Source organism: Aotus nancymaae, unplaced genomic scaffold (assembly GCF_030222135.1).
Source record: "Aotus nancymaae isolate 86718 unplaced genomic scaffold, 86718_ANA_hifiasm-v0.15.2.pri h1tg000041l, whole genome shotgun sequence".
NCBI lineage: Eukaryota > Metazoa > Chordata > Mammalia > Primates > Aotidae > Aotus > Aotus nancymaae.
Window position 1 is genome coordinate 19,744,454 of NW_026988455.1, and position 18,784 is coordinate 19,763,237.

Genomic DNA, 18,784 nt, shown 5'->3' on the forward strand with positions numbered 1-18,784 from the left:
CCTCAGTGAGTTAACTCAAAGCCTTTTATCATGGAAAGAAGTGGCACACTTATATTTGCCAGTGGCAACATCCTTAAACACTAATAACTAATAGGTCACGGACAGATTTTTGACCTAGTTCCTTTTTCTTTTAGAGCAAAAAGATCTTTTACCTTAGCATCCAGCCCAGCCCCTAAAGACTGATAATATCCTTCATGTTCCTTTGAAAGCACCTAAACAGCCATTTCCATTTTAATAGTTGGATGTGGATTGTACCCTTCAACCTTAAAGTCTTCAGCTTTGAAGTCATTAATTTTCTCAACTTTTTGAACAATCTTGAGCTTTGGGAAAGGTCTGGATTCTCGCTGAAGCTGAATTTTCAGTGGCTCGATGTGATTCAGGTAAATATGTGCATCTCCCAAAGTATATACAAAGTCACCCGGCTTCAGGCCCGTGATGTGCGCGATCATGTACGTGAGCAGGGCCTAGCTGGCGATGTTGAAAGGCACACCTAGGCCCATGTCTCCCGATCGCTGGTACAGCTGGCAGGACAGCTCACCGTTCACCACTTAGAACTGGCAGAGGGCATGGCATGGAGGCAGCGCCATCAGAGGAAGATCTCTTGGATTCCAAGCGCACGTGATGATTCTTCTGTCATCAGGGTTGGTTTTGATGGTGTCAATCACTCTTTGCAGTTGGTCAACTCCTTTTCCTGAATAATCTGAATCCATATATCTGTATTCTGCCCCAAAATACCTCCACTGGAAGCCATAAACTGGGCCCAAGTCCCCTTCTTCTCTGGCGGAGAATCCCAAGCTATCCAGAAAGTCTCGGGATCCATTGGCATCCCAGATTTTCACTCCCTTGGAAGACAGCTCTTCAGCATTTGTGGATCCCTTGATAAACCACAGCAACTCCTCCAAAACACCCTTCCAGAACAGACGTTCGGTTGTCAGCAGAGGAAATTCATCTCTCGGGCTGTAGCGCGCCTGCCTGCAGAACACCGACAGGGTCCCGGTGCCAGTGCGGTCGTGACGCCGCAGCGAAGGATGTGCTCGATCTGCCCCAGGTACTGCAGCTCCCCGTGAGGTGGCCGCGGCTGGGTGTCCAGCTCCTGGGCGGCGGGCTGCGAGGGCTGGCGTGGCAGCTAGGAGCCGGCGACGGGCATGGCGCTGCAGGCGGCGGGACGGAGGCAGAAGTGGCACGGCTAGCGGTGGGACCGAGCCAGGCGAGGTGGCGCAGTGGCAGGAGCCATTCCCCGCGTTCTTTTCCCGCCGCCGTCCAGTGCTCCGCCTCTTCGTGCTCGGTGGGGTCGCTGCTGCCCCAGCTACATGGGCAGAGATTTTATGATGAAAGTACCAAAAGCAATTGCAACAAAAGCAAAAATTGACAAATAAGATCAAATTAAACTAAGGAGCTTCTGCACAGCAAAAGAAGCTAAAACAGACAACATACAGAATGGGAGAAACATTTTGCAATCTATCTATCTGACAAAGGTCTAAAATCCAGAATCTACAAGGAACTTAAGCAAATTTACAAGAAAAAAGCAACACCATTAAAAGGTGGCAAAGGGCATGAACAGACACTTCTCAAAAGAGAGACCAGGTGCAGTGGTTCATGCCTGTAGTTCCAGCACTTTGGGAGGACAAGGTAGATGGATCACTTAAGGGCAGGAGTTTAAGACCAGCCTTACCAACATGGTGAAACCCCATCTCTAAAGAAAATACAAAAATTAAGCTGAGCATGGTGGCTTATGCCTGTAATTCCAGCACTTTGGGAGGCCATGGTGAGCAGATCACGAGGTCAGATCAAGACCATCCTGGTCAACATGGTGAAACCCTGTCTTTACTAAAATACAAAAAATTAGCTGGGCATGGTGGCCCACACCTATAGTCTTAGCTACTCAGGAAGCTGAGGCAGATTAATCACTTGAACCTGGGTGGCTGAGGGTGCAGTGAGCCGAGATTGTGCCACTGCACTCCAGCTTCGTGACAGAGCCAGATTCAGTCTCAAAAAAACAAAAATTAGCTAGACATGGCGGCAGATACCTGTAATCCTAGCTACTCAGGAGGCTGAGGCAGAAGAATTGCTTGAACCCAGGAGACAGAGGTTGCAGTGAGCCAAGATCTCACCACTGCACTTCGGCCTGCACAACAGAGCAAGACTCCATCACACACACACACACACACAAACACACACACACACACACACAGATATACATGCAGCTAACAAATATATTTTAAAAAGCTCAACATCACTGATGATTAGAGAAATGCAAATGCAAACCACAATGAGATACCATTTCACACCAGCCAGAATGGCAATTATTAAAAAGTCAAGAAACAATGGATACTGGTAAGGTTCTGGAGAAACAGGAATGCTTTTACACCATTGGTGGGAATGTAAATTAGTTCAGCACTGTGAAAGACAGTGTGGCAATTCCTCAAAGATTTAGAACCAGAAATACCATTTGACCCAGCAATCGCATTACTGTGTATAATGGTATTTAAACCATTATATTATATATATATCATTCTGTTAAATATAAAATATATAATTATGTATTATATAATATATTATATTATATATAAATATATAATATATATTACAGTTGATTAATATATTCTAGCTAATGCATGAATATATAATAAATATATACATTATATATTATTCTAGCTAATGCATACATAGCATATAATATATAATATAATATATTATATTATATGTTATATATTTTATATGCATTAGCTAGAATATATTAATCAGCTATAATAAACATTATATATTACATTATATATTATATACTAATACATATATATTATATATTAATATATAATATATAATGGTATTTATATCATTATTATATATCCAAAGGAATATAAATCATTCTGTTACAAAAATACATGCACGTGTATGTTCATTGCAGCGTTGTTCACAACAGCAAAGGCATGGAATCAACCCAAATGCTCATCAATGGTAGACTGGATAAAGAAAATGTGGTATATATACACCATGGAATACCATGCAGCCATGAAAATGAATCAGATCACGTCTTTTTCAGACACGTAGATGAAGCTGGAAGCCACTATCCTCAGCAAACAACACAGGGACAGAAAAGCAAATACTACGTGTTCTCACTTCTAAGTGGGAGCTGAACAACGAGACCGTGTGGACACAGGGAGGAGAACAACACATCCTGGCACGTGTTGGGGGAGGGCCGGTGGTAGGGAGAGCATCAGGAAAAACGGCTAATGCATGCTGAGTTTAACACCTAGGTGATGGGATGATAGATGCAGCAAACTACCATGGTACACATTTACCTGTGTAAGAAAACTGCCTGTCCTGCACATGTACCCCAGAACTGTAAAGAAAATAAATATATAAATAAAATTTAAAAAAATTTAAAAAATTATCTTAATTGTATGTGGGTTGGTCCCTTTGATTGAAAGTGAAATGGAAATAATTAAAAAAAAACCTTACTCTTCAAAATTTACAAAACTAAATAAGAGTAAAACAAATTTACATTTTGCCCCTGGATCGATATAAGACAAAAACATTGTGTGGGAAAGCTGGAGTTGAGGATGAATGAGATTCTGAGAATAAAAATCCCTGGTACATAGTCAAAGTTTCAGAGTCAACTTCAGATTTTCAAGGATTATAAAATAGATAACCTCATACAACCATCTCCAACAGATAAAAGGAACCAGATAATATCTGTGTGTCAGGGAGAAAGAACAGAAAATTGGTTGAGTTCTGTCACTGACAAAACTTAGTGGGAAGGAGGAATCTGGAAGGTGGGAGGGTGGAGGGATCCCGGGCTTGTGGGGTGGGGAGGGGCTGTGCTTCAGCCTCCCCCTCTCACTGCCCCTCCCCCATCAGGGGCCCTTTATGAGGTGAAGGCCCCAGCTCTGTGACACAGGCCTGGGCCCCAGTCCCCAGTCTCCGACGGATTGCCCAGAGCTCATTTACTTTAAGGCAGCAAGCAACTGCCTTAAAGTGCTCAGGTCCAAGGGAATGCCCAGAGCTTAGCTACTTGCTGTCTACAACTGAGCTCTGGGCACTCCCTCAGAGACTAGGGACTGTTCACATGGAGACTCTTCCATTTCCTCCAAAACTTCTTAGTGATTTGTGGAGAAACACCCCCAGCTCCACACCATGGGTGTTGGATATCTTCCTCACCCTGGTATTTGGCGTGGTGTTCTTTTTCCTATTATGCCCCTACCTCTCTTACTTCCTTTGTGATCCACCCTCACCATCGCCTGGGAAGAAGAGAATGGTAAGGAGCCCTCAGGCCGGACCCACACAGCACAATTCTCTCCTTTCTTTCTGTTATTAGCTCTGTTTTTCCAAATCCAGTGGAGAGACTTCCGCAATGGGAAGTGTCAGGAGAGAACAAAACATGGTCCTTCCAGGGAGAGGCAGAGCAGCCAGGGGTTGGTAGGGACTGGGATTTCCATCCCAGGCTCTCAGTCCATCTGTGGGTGAGCACGGGAGGCGTCAGGGCAAAACCAAACCCCTGGACTCAGTGGCAAGGACCAGTCAGGAGATGGGGGAGGTCTCTGTGGGAGGGCGCTCATAAGCCCCTTCCTGGGGCAGGTGGCTGGGGGCCCAGCCTAGTCTGTGTGGGGTGATCTGGGGGCTGTGCTGAGCCTCCGAGGGCCTCCCACCTGGGCCTGGAGTCTCCTCTGATCTCCTGGGAAGCAGAATCCTACCTGACAGCTCAGATGTGCCCGCGGGCCTGAGCCTGGGTGTTCGTCGAGTAGAGGAGCACCTCTACCGTTACTTACATTATATTATATATTATATATTATACATTATGTATGTTATAGTTTATATATGAAATATATATCATATATATATATATTTCCTCATATAGTAAATCCCTCTCTGTGGTGGGTTTTATTGTTTGTTTGTTTTTTGAGACAGAGTCTCACTCTTGTCACCCTGGCTGGAGTGCACTGGCGATCTGGGCTCACTGCAGCCTCTGTCTCCCAGGTTTAAGCAATTCTCCTGCCTCAGCCTCCGGAGTAGCTGAGATTACAGGCACACGCCACCACGCCAGGCTAATTTTTGGTATTTTTAGTAGAGACAGGGTTTCACTATGCTGGCGAGGCTGGTCTCAAACTTCTGATCTCAGGTGATCCACCCTTCTTGGCTTCCCCAAACGCTCAGGTTACAGGTGTGAGCCATGGCGCCTGGCCCCCTCTTTGTGTTTTTCTAAGAAGAAAAGCAGTTTATCATCCACTTAAACATGAGTGGGAGGAAGCATACCACTCCCTGAGCAAGACGAGAGAGCTGTGCGGTTCGTGAGCGCTGCGCGCTGTGGCTGGGCTGGGTCAGAAAGCGAGAGCCGGTCTCAACCCCTCACCCTTTCTTGTCTCCCAGGGTCATCTTCTCTCCCTGGATCATCTTCTGTCCCAGCATCTCTATCTGTGCTCTCTGTTCTATTCCATTGATCTATTAATCTATTCTTTACCAGTACCATACTCTCTAGATTACTGTAAGTTCATAGTACGTCTTAAAGTCAATTAGCATCAGTCTTCTAATTTTGTTCTTCTAAAATATCATGTTGGCTATTCTAGGTCTCTTGACTTTCCATAGATTTTGAACCAGCTGGTTAATATCCACAAAGTAGCTTGTTTGGGTTTTGATAAGGACTGCATTGATCCCAATAGTGATCTGTAAATCAAGTTGAAAGAACTGATATCTTAACAATATGGAGTTTTCTTATTCATTAACATGCAGTAACTCTATTATTTAGATCTTTTTGGTTTCTTTCATCAGATTTTAATAGTTTTTGTCAGATAAATACTCTACATATTTTGTTAGACTTATACCTAAGTACTTCATTTTTGGTGCTAGTATAAATGGCACTGTGTTTTTAATTTTAAATTTCAACTCTTCATTGCTGGCATATAAGAAAAGAATTGACTTTTTAAAAATTAACCTTTTATCCTGCATCTTTATTGTAATCACTTATAAAAGATTATATACATAGAATTCACTCTAAGCGTTTTTTGTTTATTCTTTGAGATTTTCTACATAGGCAATCACGGCACATATGAACAAGAACAGTTTTAGCACTTATCTGTATCCCTTTTATTTCCTTTTTGTGTCTTATTGCATTAGTTAGGACTTCCCGTACTAATTAAATAAGAGTTAAATAAGAGTGATAAGAGGAGACAGCCTTGTTTTGTTCCTGTTCTTGGTGGGAAAGTATCTTGTTTTTCATGCTTAAGTATCATGTTAAGTGGAGGAGTTGTTTTGATTTTAAAAATCAAGTTGAAGAAGTTTCTCTCTATTGCTAGTTTGCTGAAAGTTTTATCATGAATAATTGTTAGATATTGTCAAATTCTTTTTATGCATATGTTGATAAGATTCTATTATTTTTCTTCTTTAACCCATTGATATAATGGATTGATCTCTGAATGCTGAACTAGCCTTGCATTCTGGAATACATCCCACTTTGTTATGGTATATAATAGTTTCCTTGTTTCTTTTTTAAGCTAATGAATTTGCTATTTTTTTTGATACTTTTTCACAACTTCAATGAACATCAAATAAGCCAGCTCCTGTGTTGTGTTTCTCTGTGCCACCTGAAGCTGCCTGTGCATACTTTTCGATTCTACATAGCTTCTCCCCTTAGAATGACCTACACATGGGGCTGCAGGAAGTTGTACCACAGACAAACATAAAGAGATCTCAGGAATGAGGATTCTCAAAAATGAATGTGTTTCCTCTCAAAGTAGTCTGACAGTGTGTTCATACAGTGATTCTCTATTATCTATAGAAGCCTAAACCCTGTGAGAGGTTCAGAAGGTCCTTTGTTCCTCCCTGCCTGCCTGTAAGCCAGTTTCATCTCCCCGACACACTCTGTGTTAGTACAGAGTGGCTGTGACTCAGGACACACAGGGTGGCCCTGAGTCACAGCCACTCTGTACTAACTATGCTTCTCCTCAAAACAGGTGAAAGACTCCTTTCACCTCCCTGCCTCTGCCCATGACTTTCCCTTGGTCTGGAATGTCCCCAACAGCTCAACTCTTAAAGTTCATATACCCCCAGGCCATAGTTGGAAATATGTGTATCCTTGTTTATTCTCAACAGTTGCAATAAAAATCTACCTCCCCTTTGAAGTCTTCATGACTGCTATACTTAGGCCTCCAAACAAAGTTAGATACCCCATGATCTCTGCTCCCATGACACCCACCCACTTCGATTATGGCATGTTCCACATTCTAATTATTTGCTTACTGTCTCCTCTATTTGACTCTGGGTGGACACCTTGTCTTATTCCTCTCTGCATCTGAAGAGTTTCACACAGGGCTCACACCACAATGGGTGAATCAGCACTCAGAGAGGACATCAGAGAGGAATCTGTGCCCAGGTGAAGACACGGACCCTTCAGGGCTAAGCTTCTGTGATCTCATAACATCTTACCTTAATATTCTTCCAAGGTTTAGCACCTGGTCCTTTTAAACATGTTCACTAATAACAACAAATAGGTTATGGTTAACTCTTACATAACTGGTTACTCTTTATTATGAAATAAGAATTTATGAATAGGATAAGTGATCCGTATAGCTGTGACAGAGGAAAGTGCGTATCAATGGCCTATGATGCATCATTAAGTTTCTTTTCTATTTCATAGAATTTTCTACTCACATTACTGTCTTATTCAGTGTTCTTTTGTTTGGTGTCAAACCAACTCAAAATCACTGAGTCTAAAATGGAAGTCATTATTCTGAAGGCTGGAAGCATGGTAGCTTCAAGAAGAGCTGGGACAAAAGCCTGGAAAGAGCTCCAGGAGCAGCTCCAGCTACTCAAAGTACATCTCTCCAGGCTCTCTGATCGCTTTTCACAACTTCTCTCTCCACGTCGCTTTGGTTTTTCTTTCAAGACTATGCTTTTCTAAGCTCCTGGTTAAATATGGAAGCACCAAAGATCCCACATTTAAATATTCTAAGTTAAAATGACCTGTAAGGAAAGACCGGTATCTCTCGATCCCAATTCCCACATTTTAAAGAGAAAATTTGGTTGGATCAGTTGTTCTCCCTTTAAACTAATAGGCTTAGGTATTGGACATGATTACATAACAAACATGGCAGGCTGACATGCAGAGGATAAGAACTGTTTTATTTTTTTGAGATGGCGCCTCACTGTCGCCCAGGCTGGAGTGTAGTGGCGCAATCTCGGCTCACTGCAACCTCCATCTACTGGATTCAAGTGATTCTCCTGACTCAGCCTCCTGAGTAGCTGGAATTACAGGTGTGTGCCATCACACCTGGATAATTTTTGTATTTTTAGTAGAAAGGAGGAGATTCACCATGTTGGCCAGGCTGGTCTCAAACTCCTGACTGCAGGTGATCCACCCACCTTGGCCTCCCAAAGTGCTGGGATTACAAGTGTGAGCCACCATGCCTGGCCAATAACTTTAATATAGGTGGGACACACATACAGAAAGAAAAAGGACACCACAATGCTCTAATTCAATTCTGCTTTCTGAGAGGATTTACAGAAAGATTAGACTGATTGATTGAGAGCACTTTTTCCCTTAGACCAAATTTTAGTTAGCTATAATCATCTATAAAGCTCATTATTATTCTTATGAATTGTAGAATCTAAAAAGATACATCAGTCTTCTGCCTGTTTGCCAAGACTTTGTCCTGAGCCACTCCTACAAGGCAGATAAAGACAGCACTCAGCGCAGGACTGTAGCCTGCACTGATCTCTCCTTATGTTCATTATCCACCTTCACAACCACATCTTAACTTACTCCCTTCTCAAAGTTAAGAATTACATCAGTATTTTCTTTTTTACTCTCTGATCTTTTTAACTCAGGAATCCCTGTCTCCTTCCTGTCTCGAAAGCTTCAGCCTCCTGAGAGTTAATAAAATTTCAAAACCTAGATAAAAACTAAATCTTTTGAGATTCAGTGCTAAATTCTCAATTTGTGTTCACCCAAACACATAGATGGGCAGTGACTAATTTGATGATTATCTCCCATGAACTGATAAGTACACGGGAGATACTTATTTATTTATTTATTTATTTTGAGACAGAGTCTTGCTCTGTCAGACAGACTGGAGTGCAGTGGCATGATCTTGGCTCACTGCAATCTCCGTCTCCTGGGCTCAAGCAATTCTCCTGCCTCAGCCTCCTGAGTAGCTGGGATTACGGGCGTGTGCCACCATGCCTGGCTAATTTTCATATTTTGAGTAGAGACGGAGTTTCACCATGTTGACCAGGCTGGTCTCAAACTTCAGACCTCAGGTGATCCGCCTGCCTCGGCCTCCCAAAGTGCTGGGATTACAGGTATGAGCCACTGTGCCTGGCCCAAGTACATTCATTTTTAAACAACTAAGATGTTTTGTAATGACTTGTGAAATGAGGTGATGAAATATAATTAAAATAAGCACTATTTTAATGGTGGTTCTCCATGGAATATTTCACAAAAATTATTTGGCACCTTGTTAAGTTTTTAAGAACTAATCATGAAATAATACATTAATAAGCCAGGAATATAGTGTTATAAATAGATACAAAATACTTTAGAGATTTAAATTTTGTATTCACAGAGATGGGAGTGGAATAAATCAGTTGTTCTTATACCCTTTTAGCACTGAGACAATGTGACCTGTGATTTCCAAAAGATTATTTTGAGATATGGGAGAAAAGCCAGAGTTTACACGCAAGATGTTGGACAATATATTGAGAGAGAAAATGTATGAAAATACACACTGAAGTCTTTTTTTTAATTTTTTATTTATTAACACATTTTATTTGGTTAAAAATGTTAATAGCTATTGTTTGGTTACATCATGTAACTTAAGTTCCTGTTCACTTAAGCTTCTTTTTAGCCAATAGCTTCTTTTTACCTTTTGGCTATTAGATAAAAAGAAACTTAAACGAACAGGAACATAAGTTACATGATGACCAAAATGATTTGAAAAGTTTAATGCTATAAAATAGCCATTTTATGCATATATGTCTATTAACAAACACAAGAATGGATAAATCAACACTCCATGAAAGACAAAAAAAATACCTTTTCATCAAGCATTTCATCTTCTTGATACTAGTTATTTTCTGTTTTGATTCCTTATGCTTTGAAAATTCAGAAAAACCGGAATCCATAAATTCACTTCATCTTCTCACCTTGTCTCTAAGGCTTGGCTCTTTCAAATGGAAAGGAGCACCCCTTCTTCTGCTGCTTGTCCATTCTGAAGATAGATCTTCTGACTTACTTTCAGATTCAGCATTGTTATTTAAAACAAAACTGGTATTTGTCAAGTCCTGTAATGGTCTGTCACCTACTCCTGAGTTTTGGGTTCTATTTCTGTTTTCCGATTTACTTTCTGCCTAAGCTTCTTATTAACTTTTGATTCATTTTGCTGAACAGGGTGTACATATCAGTGATCTGCTTTTGCAAACCCAACACATTCTGGGTCCTATAGTCCCACAGATTTCCATTGTCTCCGGTAAAAAGAGCTGGGATTTGAAGCTCTTTGGAAACTTCTATGTTTTCAGAGATAGGTTCTTTATCCTCTTGGGTTTCGAAGAAAAAAATATCTTTTTTTAGGCCATGCACATCTTTATCATTATCCTGATACTTCAGCCCGCGCAGGGTGCACCCCACCGCCTCCCACCTTCCCTGCCCCTCGGACCCCAGACCGTACCTCATCCCTCTGGCCAAGTGAAGCCCACGAAGTTGACATGCCGGAGATCTGCCTCCGCCATGTCGTGTTCTGCAGCAGCCAGGACTCGACCCACCGTGCAGAAAATCTTCTCAAGGCAGACACTTACCGAAAATGGTGGACAGCCAAGGCAGGCGAGAAGGCCGTCTCTGTGGTCCTACAGTTGGAGAAGGAGGAGCAGATACACAGTGTGGACATCGGGAATGATGGCTCAGCTTTCGTGGAGGTGCTGGGGAGCAAGACGATGAGGTCCTTCTGGTCACCTCGTCTTTCATGTCCCCTTCCAAGAGCCTCAGTGGTTCGAACCCCAACCGCGTTCGCACGTTTGGGCCTGACACGCTGGTCCGGGCAGCAGCCGAGAAGCGCTGGGACCGGGTCAAAATTGTTTGCAGCCAGCCCTACAGCAAGGACCCCCCTTTGGCCTGAGTTTTGTACGGTTTCATAGCCCCCCAGACAAAGATGAGGCAGAGGCCCCGACCCAGAAGGTGACGGTGACTAAGCTTGGCCAGTTCCGTGTGGAGGAGGAGGACGAGAGCGCCAACTCTCCGAGGCCGGGTGCTCTCTTCTTCAGCCGGGTCAAAAAGACATCCCCAGCCACAGCCAGCGACCTGGCAGGACCCAGCTATGCAGCTGCCACCCTCCAGGCCTCCAGTGCTGCCTCCTCAGCCGCTCCAGTCTCCAGGGCCGTGGGCAGCCCCTCCAAGCCCCGGGAGTCTCCCAAAGGGAAGAGGAAGTTGGATTTGAACCAAGAAGAAAAGAAGACCCCCAGCAAACCACCACCCCAGCTGTCGCCACCTGTTTCCAAGAGACCTGAATTGCCAGCTCTCACCCGTACCCTAGCCCCAGCCCCAGTCCCTGCCCCAGCACAGGGGGTAGTGACAGGCCAGCCCCGAGGAGAAGGCACCGAGCCCAGGCGATGCCGAGCTGGCCCAGAGGAGCTGGGGAAGATCCTTCAGGGTGTGGTAGTGGTGCTGAGTGGCTTCCAGAACCCCTTCCGCTCCCAACTGCGAGATAAGGCCCTAGAGCTGGGGGCCAAGTATCGACCAGACTGGACCCCGGACAGCACGCACCTTATCTGTGCCTTTGCCAACACCCCTAAGTACAGCCAAGTCCTAGGCCTCGGAGGCCGCATCGTGCATAAGGAGTGGGCACTGGACTGTCACCGCATGCGTTGGCGGCTGCCCTCCCGGAGGTACCTCATGGCAGGGCCAGACTCGAGCAGTGAGGATGATGAGGCCTCTCACAGCGGCAGCAGTGGTGATGAAGCCCCCAAGCTTCCTTGAAAGCATCCCCAGACCATGGGTCCTTAGCCAAACTAGCAAAGCATAATATCTGTGTTCCAGTGTACTTTATTCATCTGTCACTGAGTCAGCATCTGCGGGACAGAGGCCTGCAGGTGGTGACCCCCAACAGGTAACAATTTCTTTTTAACTTTTATTTTTTTTATTTTATGTTTTTATTTTTATATTATTTATTTATTTATTTATGTACTTATTTTGAGATGAAGTCTTGCTCTGTCACCCAGGCTGGAGTGCAGTGGCACAATCTCGGCTCACTGCAACCTCCGCCTGCTGAGTTCAGGCGATTCTCCTGTCTCAGCCTCCCAAGTAGCTGGGACTGCAGGCACATGCCACCATGCCAGACTAATTTTTTTTTTGTTTGTTTGTATTTTTAGTAGAGATGGGGTTTCACCATGTTAGCCAGGATGGTCTCGATCTCCTGACCTCGTGATCCACCCACCTCGGCCTCCCAAAGTGCAGGGATTACAGGCGTGAATCACTGTGCCCAGTCTTAACTCTTAAGTTCAGGGGTATATGTGAAGGTTTGTTACACAGGTAAACCTGTGTCATGGGGGTTTACTGTGCAGATTATTTTATCATCCAGGTATTAAGCCTAGTACTCATTAGTTATCTTTCCTGATCTTCTCCCTCCTCCCACCCTCCAACTGTTCGAAATACCACAGTGTGTGTTGTTAACCTCCTGTCCATGTGTTCTCATCAAAATGGCTACTATTAAAAATCAAATAAACAAAAAACAACAACAACAACAACAACAACCAGATGCTGGTGAAGTTGTGGAGAAAAATGAACAATTATACATTGTTGGTGGGAGTGCAAATTAGTTCAACCATTGTGGAAGATAGTGTGGTGATTCCTCAAAGACCTAAAGACAGAAATGCCATTCAACCCAGCAATCCCATTACTGTGAATATACCTAAGAATAGAAATCATTCTGTTATAAAGACACACACACACACGTATGTTCACTGCAGCACTATTCACAATAGTAAAGACATGGAATCAACCTAAATGCCCAACAATTATATACTGGATAAAAAAAGTAGTACATATACCATGGAATACTGTGCATCTATAAAAAAGAACAAGAATCATGCCCTTTGCACACACATGAATGGAGCTAGAGGCCTTTATCCTTAGCAAACTAATACAGAAACAGAAAACCAAATACAGCATCTTCTCACTTGTAAATGGGAGCTAAATAATGAGAACATATGGACATACAGAGGGAATCAACACACACTGGGACCTATTGGAGGGTGGAGGGTGGGAGGAAGGAGAGGTTCAGGAAAAATAACTAATTGGTATTAGGCTTAATACCTGGGTGATGAAATAGTCTATACAACAAACCTTCATGACTCAACTTTACCTCTGTACCAAACTGATAGGGAAGTGCTGGTGATCTCTTTAAATGATGGGGAATCAGGGAAGGGAAGTGCTGGGTAGAGGAGGGCATGGTCCCTGGCTAGGGCTCTACCCCCACGGATCTAGGTGCGGACAGGCACTTCTGCTTTCATGCTCAAATGTTGCATTTTCAAAGGCCACCCTGGCCTGTCATGCCCCCATCATAGGCCTATAAAAACCTGAGAACTTAGCAAGGCAGGGACACAGCAGCTGGACATCCCGAGGAACACACTGGCAGAAGACACAAGCGGTCATCGAGAGCACCCTGGTGGAAGAGCATGCCTGCCGCAGACCATCAAATCTTCCAGAGAGTTGGAGAAGAATCCGGCCCCAGAGGAGCCTGACTCCAAAGGAAAACCATCTCCCTTCTGGTTCCCCATCTGCTGAGAGCTACTTGTACTCAATAAAACCTTGCACTCATTCTCCAAGCCCACGTATGATCTGATTCTTCTGGTACACCAAAGCAAGAAACCCCAGGATTCAGAAATCGCTCTGTCCTTGTGAAAAGGAAAGGTGTCTAATTGAGTTAACACAGGCCACCTACAGATGGTGAACTAAAAGGGCACCCTGTAACACACGCCCCCTGGGGCTTCAGCTGCAAACATTCACCACTAGACAGTGCCATGGTGTTGAAGCCCCACAGCCTATCTGTATGCTCCCTAGAGGTTTGAGCAGCAGGGCACTAAAGAAGCGAGCCATGCCCCCTTCACATTTCCTGCAAGGGGAACAAGGGAATCTTTCCCATTTCAAAACCTACACATGTACCCCTAAAAGTTCAAAAGGAAGTGCTAATTTACCCATTCACTCTGTTCAGATGAGAATTCTAGGAGTGAGAGTTCTCTGCTGTATAGAATTTTTTGACTTTAAAATATAATCCTAGCAACCTTTTTGATACCTTAGCACCAGGTAATAAAAGGAAGTCCTTACTCCAGCATGGTGGAGACAGACTCATGATGTTGCAGAGTTTGGCCTCTCAAGGACCATGAACAAGATCAGGTCCCCCAACTTCTTCAATGGTGAACAGAGGCAGCCCCTATGGGAGAGAGCCTTTTGACTCTTGAGTGGCAACAAAGAGGCCTCTGTGAGAAAAAGCCTTCCCTGATCCCCCATCCTACACCATGAAGTGGTAGCGAAAGCTGTGAGGCATTTGTGGTGGCCCCATAGGCTTTTATCTCAGCTCATGCTTCCAAGGTTGTCAGGGTTGCAAACTGTGTAACATAGAGCTTTCTGTCTAGAACACCAGAAAAAGGTACCCCAGGGAATAAAAGTCCGGGTGGAGGATCAGAGAGGAGAGACAAAGAAATTTTTTTGCTTGTGTTTATGAAGTTCCGGGCTCATTCCTTAGCCGTGCATGCACAAAATCAACTCGAATAAGCAGAGCAAATGCTTTGAGAATTGAATTACGATGTAGACTATTGCTTAGGCCCCAGACCGGCAACTGGGAGGTGCATAGGTAGGGCAATCTAGAATATCCTTGCAAATCCTTCAAAAATGAAACTAAATAGTAGGCATTGTTGTTGAGAAAATTGTTCTTCAGGGTCTTTTGTTAAGGGCACTGTACTTGAGGCATTACTCTTAAATGTGTGACTGCAAATAGTTTTTGCTAAGATAGCTTTTGCTAAGGGTGCTGTTGTTACAGCCATTGTTGCTAAGGAAAGTGTTGTTAAGGGTATTGTTGCTGGGGGCAACGTTGCTAAGACATTTTTGCTAAGACCATAACTCTAAGGAAGTTTTAACTAAAGGGACTTATTTGTTAAGGTTGTTGTGGCAAGACTTTTTGCTACGGATGCTATTGCTGATAGCATGATTATACTGGTCACTCTTGTACAGGTGCTACACCCGGTGTTGCTAAGGGCAAGATTGCTATGGCCCTGTTGCTAGCCATTGTTACAAAGAATGTTATTGATAGCTAGTTCTTGCATTTTAAAGGTATTCCCGCTAAGGAATGTTTGCTAAGGTGCGCTTATGGAGGGTATTGTTGCTGTGGCCCCTATTGCTAAGGGGAAATTTGCTGTTGGAACCATCATCAACAGTGTGGCTTATAAGCGTACGGTTGCTTGGGGGATTCATTGTCATTGTCATTGTAACTAAGTGTGTTGTTGCTAAGGAAAATGCTGCTTAGGACTTCTTTATTTATTCTTAAAGGCAGTGATATTAAATGTGCTGTTACGAAGGGAGTTTCTCCTAAGGTTGCTGTTGCTCGGGAACTGTTGCTATGGCCACCATTGCTAAGAAATGTTGCTAAAGACAATTTTTCTAAAGATATTGTTAAGAGCTTGGTTGCCAAGGGTGTTGCTAAGAAGATCATTGCCACGGGAATTGTATTAGGTTGGAGCAAAGGTGATTGGGGTTTTTGCAACTGAAAAACCGCAATCGCCTTTGCACCAACCCAATAGTTAAGAACATTACTGCTGCATATAGTGTTGCAATAGATTTTGCTCCTAGGGCCTCTTAGATAAGGGTTACTGCCACTGTAGCTAAATGCATGGCTTATATGACCATTACTGCTCACAGTTACAATAGCCACTCTTACCAAAGAAGCCATTCCTATGACCACTGCTGCTAAAGACATTGTTACTAAGTATGTTGCTACTAACAGAACTCTTTTAAAGAGTGCGCTTGCTAAGCACATTTTACCAGGTTTTTGCTAATGATGTTGTTGTGACGGCCTTTATGCTTAAGATGTTGCTTTTAAAGGTGTTAGTGTTAAGACTGGTGTTGCAAGAAAGTTTTTGCTAAGAATGGGTTTGCTAAGTCAAATAGTGCCCATTTGGATGGTTTGGATGGTTGCCAAGAAAGCTGTTGTTCGGGGCATTTTCGATAAGCGTATATTACTGGTAAGGTTATTGTTCTTAAGGGTGTTGCTATGATTTGGATGTTTGTCACCTCCAAACCTCATGTTGACATTTGATCCCCAATGTTGGAGATGGGGCCTAATAGGAGGTGTTTCTTATTAATAGATTAATCCCCTTCCTGAGGCTGAGTCTTCTATCAGTTCTTGCCAGAGATGGTTGTTAAAAAGAGCCTGAGACCTTTCTCCTTTCTCTCTCTCTCTCGTTCTCTCTAACGTCATGTGAGCTCTGCACACACCAGCTCCCCTTCATGTTCTGCCATGAGTAGAAGCAGCCCTAGTCACTCAGCTGACACAGATGCCCAATCTTGAACTTCCAAGCCATCAGAATTGAGAACCAAGTGAATGTTTTTTCTTTATAAATTACCCATCCTCAGGTCTTTCTTTCGAGCAACACAACATAGTGTAAGTCAGGTGTTGATGTCAAAAAAAGTTTTGTAAGGGTATTGTTCTTTAAGGCCTTGAAGTTAAGGGTATTTTGTGCCAGGAAAGTTTTGCTAAGGGTGCTATTGCTTTGACCAGTGTTTCTAAGGAAACTACTGCTAAAAGCCTTTTTTTTCTCAGAGCATTATCCCTAAGGACTTAATTGCTAAGTGAGGGGTTAGTAATATTTTTACCAAGGGTGTCGTGGCTAAGGAAGTCATTGCTGAGGTTCTTTTGTTAAAGATGCTGTTCTTAAAGCCACTTTTGTTTTGTTTTGTTTTGTTTTGTTTGAGACAGGGTCTCACTCTGTCACCCAAGCTGGAGTGCAGTGGCATGATCACAGCTCACTGCACGCTTGAACTCCTGGGCTCAAAGTGATCCTCCTGCCTCAGTCTCCAAAGCAACTGGGACAACACGTACACACCATCATGCCTAGTGTATTAGTCTGTTCTCACATTGCTAATATAGACATACCCAAGACTGGGTAATTTTTAAAGGAAAGATGTTTAATTGATTCATAGTCCCCATGGCTGGGGAGGCCTCACAATCATGGCAGAAGGCAAAAGAGGAGCAAAGTCACATCTTACAAGGCGGCAGGCAAGAGAGCTTGTGCAGGGGAACTCTCCTTTATAAAACCATCGGGTTTTGTGAGACTTATTTGCTATCATGAGAACAGCGTGGGAAAGACCCACTCCCATGGTTCAGTTACCTCCCATTGGGCCCCTCCCATAACACGTGGGAATTACGGGAGCTACAATTCAAGATGAGATTTGGGTCGGGATACACCCAAACCACATCACCTAGCTAGCTTTTTAATTATTTTTTTTGTAGAGATGAGATCTCACTATGCTCCCCAACCTGGTCTTGAATCTCTGGTCTAAGGTAATCCTCCCATCCTCCCCTCTCAAAGTGCTGGAATTGTAGGCATGAGCCACTGTGCCCGAACAAAGCCATTAATTTTAATGTTGCTGTTGGATGTTTTTGCTAAAGGTGCTATTACTAAGAACATTGTGGCTATGGCCACTATTGCAGAGGCTACTGTTGCTAAGAATATTGGTGCTAAGCATGTTGCTAAGGAAAGAGTGTTGAATTTAAGAAAATTGTTGTTATGGGCCATTTTCTCAGGGTCAGTGTTCTTAAAGGCCTTGACAGTAAGAGTGTTGAAAAAAAAAGATTTTGTTATGAGTGCTGTTGATAAGAAAGCTGTTGCTATGAGTGCTGTTTCTAAATGTGGTGTTGCTAAGGGCCAATTGCAAAGGGTACTCTTGCTAAATACATTGTTAACAAAGGCATTGCTGTGAATAGCGCTGCTCAGAGAGTTGTTACTAATAGTGCTGTTTCTAAGGACACTGTTGACACAGCCCTAATGCTAACAGCCTGGTTGCTCATGGCATTTTAATTAAAAGCACTTATAATAATGAGGTTGTTTTTAAGGTGTTGACACTAAGAGTATTGTTTCTAAAGATATTTTTGCTAAGCACGCAGTTGTCGATGGCCTTGTTTCACAACCACTGTTTATATGGAAATTGATACTAAAGGTGTTGTTGCTTAGGGCATTGTTCCTGTGCTTGGTAGCCAAGGAAGGTTTTGCTAAATTGGTTTTTTTCCAAGGATGCTGTGCTAAGGCAAAGGTTGTTGAGGGAACTAAGGGCATTGATTCTGGATCTTGTTGCTAAGGAAGTTGTTGCCAAATGCAATCTTTCCTATGGTATTGTTGTTTATGATATTCTTTCCAAGGAAGCTGTTGCTAAGGGTCTTTTTATTAGGGACACTGTTTTATAAGGTGTTCACATTACAGCTATTGTTGTTAAGTAAGTTGTCGCTAAGGCAACTATTGCTAAGGGTGGCATTGCTAGACATTCTTGGTTTAACAATGGCAACAACAACAAACTATTGCTAAGGCCTTTTTTTAAGTAAAGGGCACTGTTCTTAATGTTGAAGGCAGTGTTCATTATGTTCTAAAGCATAAGAGCATTATGTTCAGACTATTGCATCTCAGAGTCAGGGAATTGTGGCTAAGGGTGTTAAAGTTATGAAATTGTTGCTTATGATACTGTTCTTAAGGACTTTGATGTTAAAAGCATTGTTGCTGATGCAATTGTTGCCAAGGAGGGTATTGCTAATGGCACAGTTGC

The 18,784-nt window shown here is 43.2% G+C and overlaps 2 pseudogenes; one reads left to right on the top strand and one right to left on the bottom strand.

Annotated features, from left to right (window-relative positions):
* Positions 1 to 212: 212 nt before the first annotated feature.
* Positions 213 to 1,147, bottom strand: LOC135268630 (thymidylate synthase-like; annotated as a pseudogene).
* A 9,545-nt stretch (positions 1,148 to 10,692) lies between these two features.
* On the top strand, positions 10,693 to 11,983 carry LOC105725096 (DNA repair protein XRCC1-like; annotated as a pseudogene).
* The last annotated feature ends 6,801 nt before the right edge of the window (positions 11,984 to 18,784 follow it).